This window comes from Myotis yumanensis, unplaced genomic scaffold (assembly GCF_028538775.1).
Source record: "Myotis yumanensis isolate MYYU_CA2020_CCGP unplaced genomic scaffold, mMyoYum1.0.hap1 SCAF_1, whole genome shotgun sequence".
NCBI lineage: Eukaryota > Metazoa > Chordata > Mammalia > Chiroptera > Vespertilionidae > Myotis > Myotis yumanensis.
The window spans coordinates 23,106,521-23,118,394 of record NW_027223752.1 but is presented as its reverse complement, the minus strand read 5'-3'; the positions used below and the strand labels follow the sequence as shown (position 1 = coordinate 23,118,394).

At 36.7% G+C, this 11,874-nt stretch overlaps 1 pseudogene; it reads left to right on the top strand.

The window, feature by feature from the left end:
- Nucleotides 1–2,695: 2,695 nt before the first annotated feature.
- LOC138999504 (U2 spliceosomal RNA) lies at nucleotides 2,696–2,800 on the top strand (annotated as a pseudogene).
- Nucleotides 2,801–11,874: the final 9,074 nt, after the last annotated feature.

Below are 11,874 nucleotides of genomic sequence, written 5' to 3'. Positions count from 1 at the left end.
AACTCATGATGCTTCAAATATTAAATGAGTTCATTTATGCCAGGCATTCAGAATGGAACCCAAAATATACAAAGGACTCAGTAAGTTAATTGCTATTATTGTAAACCTTTGCATTTGAGCAATATCCAAGGCAAAATGAAAGAAAGAGGTCTTTGTCTTCCTGGCTTTTCAACAGTGGTTTAGTAAAATAATGGTACCACAGGAACAAATGTCCAAAGATGGCTGGTATGGGTGGTTCTGCACCTAGCAGATTCAGATCATTTCAAAGTGTTATTAATTTGGGCAATATATTTGCTTTGGAATTCACTTTATGAATTTTATTTCCAACTTTAACTTTTTATTTTGTATTAACTTCTTATATAATGAAGATAAATATATTTCATCTGGATTTCAACCAGAATCAGATGATCTACAAGCCAGGAATGCTTCAAATTAACCAGGGATCACTATATTAACTATGACTCTTATTTAATGGTCAAAACACGGTGTGCTTCTGAGCTGTCCACTTTTCCTCATCTAAAGAGTAAAGCTAATGATTAGAGGATTCCTACATGAGAACTTTGAAAGTAACATTGATCTTCTTAATTTCATAATAATTCTCTGGTTTAGTCTTAAATAGACTATTCTTTTCCTAATATTAAGATAGATCTACTATGCAAAACATTTTCTCTTATTTTTTATTTTAATCCAATGACTGATTTCTCTCATTTCTTCAGTAGAATAGTTCTTTCTTTCTAGAGGTAAGTGAACTTTCATATAGTCTAGTCTTGAGCCTCAGAAACTTTCCAAGTTTATAAATGGATAATATCCACACTAAATGAGTTTACATCTAGATATAACAGTTAACCATGCTTGGCAAATAGGAAGTACGTAGTTGGTTATTGTGATTATTAAGGATTGGAATATTGGGCCAGCCCCTTGCTCTGGCATGGAGGCTGGTCCAGGTTCAGTCCTCCCCAGTAGCACTGGAGATATCTCATACTGTGCTGCTTCCCACTAGAAGATGGAGACTCTTATTCCAGACCTGTAACTGTGTATGTGTGTGTGTGCGTGTGTTAATAAACCATATAATTTTTATTTCAAATAATTATCATGTCTTATATTTCTCATGCTGCATTAAGCTATAAAGTCAGTCTTTCTTGAGGATCACAGAAGCTGCAGTTTGTTCCCTGTTAGCTAATCTATTTGGCTAAAGTAAGTTTTATTTTATTTTATTGGTAAAGGAGTGTACTATGTCTACCCAAACCAACTTGTTCTAGGGTCCCTGACACAAGAGGTGAGGACAACAAGGTTACAGTTGTAGCAGTGCTTTTCTTCCCTGAGTGTGAGTTCACTTTAGTACAAACACTATTATATATATGTGCTTCCTAACTGCAACCCTATAAAAATGTGGGTTTCCAGACCCAATAGAATGAGAAAGTAAAGTTACTATTTTATTGGAAGTTCATTGATAGTTTCTTCACTCAGCATGTCTTATATGTCTTACAAAAGTCACATGCGCCAAAACCGGTTTGGCTCAATGGATAGAGCGTCAGCCTGCGGACTGAAAGGTCCCAGGTTCGATTCCAGTCAAGGGCATGTACCTTGGTTGCGGGCACATCCCCAGCAGGAGGTGTGCAGGAGGCAGCTGATTGATGTTTCTCTTTCATCGATGTTTCTAACTCTCTATCTCTCTCCCTTCCTCTCTGTAAAAAATCAATAAAATATAAAATAAAATAAAAAGTCACATGCCCTGGATGCTTCTTTTTTTAAAATATATTTTATTGATTTCATAGAGGAAGGGAGAAGGAAGAGAGAGATAGAAACACCAATGATGCGAATCATTGATTGGCTGCCTCCTGCACGCCCCCTACTGCACAACCCAGGCATGTGCCCTTGACCAGAATCAAACCCAGGACCTTTTGGTCTGCAGCTCATGCTCTATCCAGTGAGCCAAACCAGATAGGGCTAGAACTTTTGATTTGAGATTGTTTGGGCCTTTGTGAGTATGGCTATGTGACCTGTTATATGGTATACAAAGCATTTTAAGCCTAGTCAAAGTACGTGTCTTTCCAAATTTTACTTATTTGGCATACATTATTTTAGTGTGTTTTGTTTTATTTCACTTTCCAGATATTGTTTCTTTTTTAAAAATTGAAGGCAAAACCTTCCACCCACAAAATATTTGGAGTATCTAAAGGCTCAGAGGATAGCATTTTTTAGCAATGAAGTATCTTGTAATAAAGATATATACATTTTTTAAAAAATATATTTTATTGATTTTTTACAGAGAGAAAGGGAGAGGGATAGAGAGTTAGAAACATCGATGAGAGAGAAACATCGACCAGCTGCCTCCTGCACACCACCTACTGGGGATGTGCCCGCAACCAAGGTACATGCCCTTGACCGGAATCGAACCTGGGACCCTTCAGTCCACAGGCCGACGCTCTATCCACTGAGCCAAACCGGTTAGGGCAAGATATATTCATTTTTAATATAATGCTATAGCACACTTAGTAGACTACAGTATAATGTAAATATAACCTTTATATACACTATGAAACCCAAAAATTCATATGACTCACTTTATTGCGATATTGGCTCTATTGTGGTGGTCAGGAACTGAAGCCCCAGTATCAGCGTGGTCTGCCTGTACTCCCTCCCCCAAACTCTCCTCACATATCTGTCACTTATTTAAGCAATTAAAATGCATCTTATTGCGTCTTGGCCTTTTGGCTAAGATCAAATGTAGTATCTGTTCTTATCAGTTTAATAAAATGCATCTTTATGAATTTCTCCTGGATTGAGCCCAAAATCTCCTCAGGGGTAGAATATGGTTGCTAGACATTCCTTCCCAATGGTATGTTAAAACACCTACTTGGGGCATTGTTTACTTTCTGCACTAGTTTGAAGTTGAGTTGCTTTCTCTGAGAGGCCTGGGTTTTGGTCCCTCCTCCTTATTTTCACACGATAAACACAGGCAATTTTTTGTTGTTGTTGTTAATCTTCTTTAATATTCTCTCACTGCTCCTTGGTCAAATAGAGCAGACAAATGCACCTACTTTAAGTGTGTATTGCGGACTACAAGGGGCGCCATGCTAACCTGACATGCTCAGGGAAGGCCTGCGTGGTGGCCTTGCAAACTCGGAGACCTGATGTAACCACAAAGGATGGTCTGAAATTAAAACTTTTTAAATTAAAAAGCAGTCTATGGTGGGTAGTCATGTCCTAGGCTGGTATCTTCCCTGGCAAAGATCAACTTTGATCTTAACTGAGCCTATTCTCTTTTTGCATCTAAGATAACATACATTTGGAATGTCAGGGCAACTTGTAACTTCCCTTTTTCCAGACCCCTTAGGGCACAACCAATGCACCAGGGCAAATTCCCTCATTGTTATTTTTATCATGGTAATTGTTGACTGTTAACTATACTGGACCCACCTAGGTAACAGATATTGGAAGAATTATTTTATTGCTTCTAAGAGGAGAGAAGTAAAATATATATTTTTAATGTGATTAGCGGTCTCCTGTCCCCACCTTCACTGCTATTTTTATTCTTGGTTTACTTAGCAGCAATGGCATGAACCTGAGGGCAGAGATGACCTGCTTTAAGAAACAGTGAACTCAATGTTAAGCAACTGGCATAGTGAAAATCCAAATTTACTTGTATTAGCCAAATTTCAATGACTAATTTTGAAACTTAAGTTGGTAGAAATTTTCCAAAAGACAACTTTCAAATTTGAAAAAAAAATTTACATATATATAATCTTAAAATGTTAAAATAACTGAATTTGGACCCAGTATTTTTACCTCTTGGTCATTTGCACTAAGAAAATAATTAGCTTCTTGTACAAAAATTTTATCACGACATTTTTACATGGTTCTTAAAATTCAAATTATATGAAACACCTAAATTAATGGTTTTCAACAGGGTCATGTTGGCACTTTAGATAGGCAGTTCTTCAGTTGTGTCCTGGCCTGAGCTTTGTAGGAGATTTACCATTAATCTCCTTCATTCATTAAATGCCAGAAATGCCACCACACCAACCTTTGTGATGCTGAATACATCTCTCTCTCTCTCCCAACCCCCATCACACACATCTATATCTCCTTAGAGGACTAGTATTGCCCCTTTGGAAATTGTAGCCTAAATATTTGCAAGATGGGGCTGGTTAAATAAATGTTGGTAGAGCGATTTATGAAGCTCTCTGATATGTTTTAGATGATTATTTATTGACTTGGGAATATAGTTTGCAATATATCTTACAGTACACACAGAGGCACATATATGCACATGGTTGCCAAATATATTTGGGAATATATCTCTATGCCTCCAATACTCAATGTCATACACAATCTATAGGGTTTATTTTTTTAATGTGTCTAGAGCAGTGGTCGGCAAACCGCGGCTTGCAAGCCACATGCTGCTCTTTGGCCCCTTGAGTGTGGCTCTTCCACAAAATACCACATGCGGGCACGCACGTACAGGGAACATTGTAGAGTGAAAGAAGATGTAGTGTAGAGGATTGAGAAAGGTATGTTGAGATGGTTTGGATATATAGAGAGGATGAACAAAAGGAGATAGACAAAACAAGTATACAAGATGAGTGTGAATGGGAGAGTAGGAAGATGTCGACCTCAGCGAACGTACCTCAATCAGATTGAGGATGTTTTTAGCAAAAGCCAGTTTAGGAGTACCCTAATTAAGTTAAAAACAATGTACCTACCTATATAGTTTAAGTTTAAAAAATTTGGCTCTCAAAAGAAATTTCAATTGTTGTACTGTTGATATTTGGCTCTATTGACTAATGAGTTTGCCGACCACTGGTCTGGTGTTGTTTTTAGCAGTCTAGCTAGTTTCTCTCAACCGATAATACCATGTGGTTTCTTCCTCAAGGTCACAAGATAATCTCAAATTATAGGAATCATATCATCATTCCTGGAAATAGAAATGAAAAAATGGGACTTTGTGAACATCCCATTGGTCAGAATTTGTTCATATGTATACCTATAACTGCAAGAATATATGGGGAGTTGAATGCTCGTGAAGGGTTCATTGGCAACAGAAACAAAATCAACAATTTTTTTTATTACAAAAAAAGATCCTTGGAGTCAGATAAGCTACCATCATTCTTTCACCTTTATAAACATATAAAAGTTTCCTCTCACCATCAATTGTCTTTTTTTAATTTTCATTTTTCTTCTTGATTATGCAAACACAGCATGCATTTTAGTTCCTCACTAATGTCTGTTCTACCTCTTCCAATAGTGTACACAGGACAATGACCTTTGACAGAAAGAAATCATTTTGCCTCATTAAAATGAAGTTAAATACAAGCACAAGGAATGATGGGAAAGCATGGAAGAATCATGGTCCCAAAAAGGAAGCAGTCCACTTCAACAAACATGAGGAAGCAAGTATTCTGGAGGTGGAAATGAAAATTAAGAAGACCCCATAGGAAAATATGGGAACACTTCTCAGGCTAGGATTAAATGCTAGCATACAACATTAAGAAAACATTAAAAGCCTCAAAAGAAATGAGCAATTCGTATGATGCCACCAAGTCATTAGACTTCCTTTGCAATATCATTTCAACAATCTGAGACCTGGTTGCCAAATCAGAGACTGAGAGAGTAGTGTTGTAGAAGCTGATGATGTTGGACTTTCTGAAACATGTTTCCTGGTTAAAATCTAATCTTATTACCACACTTTATTTCTCCTTTTTTTCCCCTTCTCTTGAGGGGCTTCATCATGAATGGTATTTATGAAAATGTGAAATGACAAAATGCTACTTTGAGAAGAATTTTTGGATAAGAGAAAAATGGCAGCCTTAGATACTTTATGCTTTTCAAAAATTTCTCAGGGATATTTTCAGGCTTTGAAACTGCAAGCCTGTGAATTTAGCTATTTTAAGGAAATAAAAAATGCATGCTTTCCTATTCCTTCAAAAAAGCCACCATGCACCTGAAGACTAAATGATAAGAAATAAACGTAACCTTTTTTATTAAGCTCTTTGCCAAGAGCCTTAATTAAGCTCTACATTTTTATTTTTTCTCTTTCATTAATCTCCAGGAGGCAAAGAAACATTAAACCTACACAAAAGACTGAAAAAATTATGAGGAATGGAGATATTAAGCATATTGTTCTTGATTAGCAGGCCCATTGGCGAAAGACTGACTTTTGTTCCTTACCCTTCCTTTCTAATTATTGGAGCCACCTCTTTATGACTCAAACTATTTAGAATAGCCTTAGAAAGATCAGTAAAGCAATTGGTTTTGTGAGCTCCATAATAATTTTAGTTTAACATTACTATTTCTTTTTCATTTCAAGTATATTTTTACCAGAAATTATGTTTCATATCTTTTTTACTAGGAATTTTGGTTGCAACTGACATAAAACACAACCTAGACTAGTTTACAGTGAGTCTCTGACAATACACTTAGAAACTATTCTTGCTCATCTTTCCTGTTTCTCGGTGTTGGCATAATTCTCATTCAAGTTCTCTTTTCATAATGACAAGAGACTATGAACAGCTCCAGACTGACATCTTTTATGGTGACAAGTTCACTGGGAAAGGAAAGGTACCACTCTGTTTACCGTAGCCATTGCTAGTGTTTCCAAATTGTTGGACCAATTGATTAGCTGGGGATGCAAAACACTGGTTTAGCCAGATCTAGATCCCAGGTATTTATCTGGAATAGGGTGAGGTCAGCCTTTTTCAAAACAATATGGTTCAAGTCAGGTAGTGATATCAAAAGGTAATTCCTTTCTCCTCCTCCTCTCAAGAACAAAAGTCATATTTATAATAACTTCTGAAGATAAACCTGTGTAAAATCTGATTTGGAAGCTAGGGGATCTTGGTTTTAGAACTGACTTGAACACTTGCTATCTTGAACATTTTTGTGAAGTTATATTTCCTGAGTATCTGGCTTATCTTCAAAACTAGTACTTTGAGAAAATATTGAAATGTCTTCCTTGAAATGTGGTGATTATTCTAGGTTTTATTAAATTCTCCTTGCTGTAAACAGATTAAGATATTTTACCAAACTTATATTTCTTCTCATCATAAGGTTCTAATAATCAAATTTAATGCTTTTCCAGGAGAAAAACAAAATATGGAATTAACTTTTTTTTTTAGTTACTGGGTTCCCTGTTTGGTACTCCTTTTCTTTCTAGGCACTTTCTTTCATCCTTTTCCTTGAAATAAAAGACCCTCGGCTTCCAACATGTGGTAACTGACCTCAACCAGCTTAAAACTAATAGCTACAATCCTGGATCTTTGCCCAACTGAACCAGAGAAGCCCACACAATACGTCCCTGTCTTGGAAAAGCTTCTGGAAATAAAATTAACACAAGTTTAAAAGAGAAAGTCTTTTAAAATTCCTTATGTTTGTTTTAAAATGCGTAGTGAAATTTGGTGGGCATGATATTAAAACCAAGTCATTTGCTTCAACCAAGAAGAATAACATAGATATTTCTAAGGCAGTTACCAATGAATATGCAGAAAATCCAAAATACTATATTGTTCTAATTTCTCAGCACTTTAGAGCAGAATAAATATTTTAAGTAAAAGAGTTCAATTAAGAAACATACTTTTGACACTTGAAGATGCACCAAGTTTGAGGACACACACTTCCCAATTTCAAAGTGTAATCAAGACAGTATGGTTGTGGCATGTAAATTATATCTCAGTGAAGCTTCATATCTTAATAAGAGGGAAATGACTAAGGCAACCACCAATACACAGAAAGAAACAGACATAGATAACTTTAAAGCAAATAAATATTTTCAGAGAAGTAGTCCAATAAGAACCATACATTTGGACACTTGAAAAATAAATGTGAGCATAAGTAATTCATTTTTTACCTGTGGAAAATAGAAATTTTGTGTTCACTACTCTACTGTAAATTTAACTGTATGTATTTAAAGACTATTGGACTAGACATTATACCTTGATCATTCCATTTCTCAAGTCTGTTGAATACATCTACAATATAACTCCTACTTATTAGATAGGTATAGACAGATAAAGCTAGAAAGCTAGATGGTGGATGGGTAGGTAGGTAGATAATAGATAGATGATAGATAGGTAGAAGATAGATAGATAGATAGATAGATAGATAGATAGATAGATAGATGATAGATAGATAGATAGATAGATAGATAGGTAGATATAGTCTGACCAAAATGGTAAAGGAGTTGCTTGTGGAATGAAATCTAAAGTATTATTTATGCAGTGTCTTTGGATTCTGTTTTTATTAATGTGGTATTTTAAATGTTCAGAAAGGAATATCTTCATAGTAATATGGATTAATTTTTGTCAGTAAAGAAATATAAGGATTTATGTATACTTTTGTGAAAATAAAATATAGAATTCTGACATCTATCTAACCAGCATGTTTAACGTACTTTGTTTAAGAAAAAAGGCTTTCTCCAGAATAAGTCAGGCATTAATTTTGCCTTCAAATATATTTTTCTAGTCTGAGTTTTGTCACATGGCATGAGGCCAGGTGTGAGAATATTTACTTTTCTTTCACTATGTGTTGAAAACAGGTTTGATCCAGAATTAGAGAAATACACACAGGTGTTGAAAAATAATTTATAGCCTAAATACATATGCAGCTTCTACAGATTTTTGAGGCACATTAATAACCTCAAAATGGCTGAGACTCTGAATATGTTGACAGAGATATCCCTTCTTTCCTGCCAAATTCATGCTTATAGGTCTTCTAGTGTATTATTCCATATGTTATAAACATGGATAAAATCCCTACTCTCCTCCAACTTAGCATGAATGGGAAACAGGAGAGTTTACATTTGACTATCCATGATCCACTATTACAAAATGGAGACAGCAGATAGATCATACCAGTTACAAAATATAGTCTTTCTTTACTATTTTGAGCTAACACACATTACACTGACTACATATGAAGTAAAGTATTGGGCTGAGATACACCTATATTTTAGACAAATTAATGAATATTTCATAAAACTTTTCTCCCTTAGTTGTGGAAAAACAACTGGCATAATTTATGAGACTGACGCGCTGCCTACTGCACTAAGAGGACAACTTCAACTGGCATAATTTAATTGGTCTTATGTTTTGTTTTAATATCTCCTCTCACATAACTATGAACCCACATCCACAGACCTGATGTCTCTAACACACACACACACACATACACACACACACACACACACACACACACACACACCATTTGTCCTCAGTTTTGCCAGGGATATAGAAGCACACACAAACACCATTTGTCCCTGGTTTTTCCAGGGATATAGAAGCATCATCATAGAAAATGGTAAACTTCATTTGGTGAATTAAATTTCTAAAGGTAATAGATCTTTAGTTGTTAGTGTCCTTTACTAGGAAGTCCTGAAGCCATGAGAATTGGAAGGGTCACAAAACTTTCCTCTTACCCTGGGACTAGACACACCATGGGGATAGTCCCACCAGCAGAGGGCAGTGACATACCACGTACAAAACCTGGCTGGGGACAGGCTTCTAAACCTGCTTTGCAACCTGTAGTTAATAAAGAACTGGGCAGGGGGACAAAATAACTGGGTTTAGGGGAGATTTATTTCAACTACATAAGCAAGAAAGTTATACAGCTCCCTGAGAAAACTCCATCCACGGAATTCACAGCAGGACAAAGTGTGCCAGTGATCAAAGGCTACGGTGAAGCTCTAAATCATGGCTGCTAGCCTCCACCCACATGGTGAAACCCCTGAAGACCGGCTCATTTTTTATAATTTTAACAACAAAAAGGGGATTGACTTTGTGATCTCTGATTTGGAGAAGCAGATAATTTATAAATAAATCTGAATCAAAAAGCTATGGAGTCTCTCCAGACAAAATTAAGAAATGTGCATTATTATATCAGCCTTGCTATTATCTAGGGATGTAACTATAGTGAAGTCTCTTAGCTTTTCTGAGAGTAAATTTAATGGTTTAAAAGCGAATTGCACTAGCCAATTGTGAAGGCAAATCCAGCCCTATTATCTCTTTGCCTGTGTCTCTGTGCTGGGGAGCCCCTGTCAGCCTTCCTCTCAGTACTGGTATATTCTGAAGAAGAATACAATTGTATATTCAATATCTTTTGAATAGATGCTGCAGGCAGTATGTTTAAAGTGAGGTGCTACTAACTTAGATTCAGTGTATAACTAAGGGGTGTTGAAACTCCCCTGTTGTTCCTTGGTGATTTAAATGGAAGAGATTCCTACTTCTCCCCCACCCCCCTCCACTCCCTTTCTCTTCCTTCACTGCTGAGAGCTGCTTCCATATAGCATTGCCTGACAGCTGAATCAAGTGCTATCTATCTGACAATACTGGCCAAATTAAGTTCAAATATGTGCATTTCATTTGGTACAGACTATAGTATTGATTTCTTGATTGTTGTTGGTTTTTTGGTATTTTTTAATAATTTGCCAACATTTAAAAATTAAGGCACTTCCCCTAAGAATCCTGATTTCCAACTTCTTTAAAAATATATGTAAGGCAGTATGGGGAACTCATTCCCAAGTAGCAAACAATTTCCAGAACTGAGGGATGCTGCTTCCCTTAGAGTCTACCTCCTTGATTCACCTGAAACTTCAAGCTGTGGACTTCTCTCCCTTAAATGGTCATTCCTGGCCACTCTGGCCACTCTAGGCATTATAGTGTGTGAACACTGGATGAACCCCAATACCAAAGTCTATCCCCTGGTTGGGTTTGTTTGTTTGTAAGAAACTTTGCTTCTATGTTTTCAGTTAATTGGTTGAGTCAAGGTCTCCCAGTCTCCTCCTCCTCCCTCTCCCCGCCCCCTGTTTTTCTAGCTCTAATAGAAGCTTTAGTTTATTTTCCTCACTTAATAATAATTGATAACTCACATGCAGGTTTAAGGCATCACTAGTCCCATCAACTAAAAATCACACACCTTAATCTCACCAGCATTTCAGTGACACGTTCTTAAAAGTTCAAGTTTTGGTGATTCAAAAGAAACGAATAAAATACAATAAGAACAATAGAACTGGGGGGCAAGGAACCCTGTACTCAGCTCCTCAGATCATACCACCAAGACTATCCACACTCAAGAAACAACAGTAAATATTACAAATATATCCACTATTTACTGATCACCTATTATGTGCCAAACCTTTGCTGGGTTATCAAAACTCCCATTTTATGAATGGAGAAGTACAGACTCTGAGAGGTGCATTGCTTCGCAAAGACATGCAAACTTGAGGAGTAGGAGGGGATTTAGGCCATTTAGTCTAACACAGCCATGGGCAAACTACGGCCCGGATCCTGCCCGTTTGAAATGAATAAAACTAAAAAAAAAAAAAAAAGACCGTACCCTTTTATGTAATGATGTTTACTTTGAATTTATATTAGTTCACACAAACACTCCATCCATGCTTTTGTTCCGGCCCTCCGGTCCAGTTTAAGAACCCATTGTGGCCCTCGAGTCAAAAAGTTTGCCCACCCCTGGTAACACCATGGTCGGCAAACTGTGGCTCTCGAGCCACATGCGGCTCTTTGGCCCCTTGAGTGTGGCTCTTCCTAAGCCTTAGGAGTACCGTAATTAAGTTAATAACAATGTACCTACCTATATAGTTTAAGTTTAAAAAATTTGGCTCTCAAAAGAAATTTCAATCGTTGTACTGTTGATATTTGGCTCTGTTGACTAATGAGTTTGCCAACCACTGGGCTAACATCTTTGCAAATGAGAAAAATAAACCCCAAAAGGTTAAGATTTGAGAGAGGATCCTGCACTGTACAGGCCCAGGGGTCCAAGTGAGTATATTGAAGGTAGCTCCTTCTATTTACCTACACTGACGCTGGGAATTCTGTTTCATTAATCCCCTCTGTTATTTATGTGTATGCCCATCTTCCTAATGGA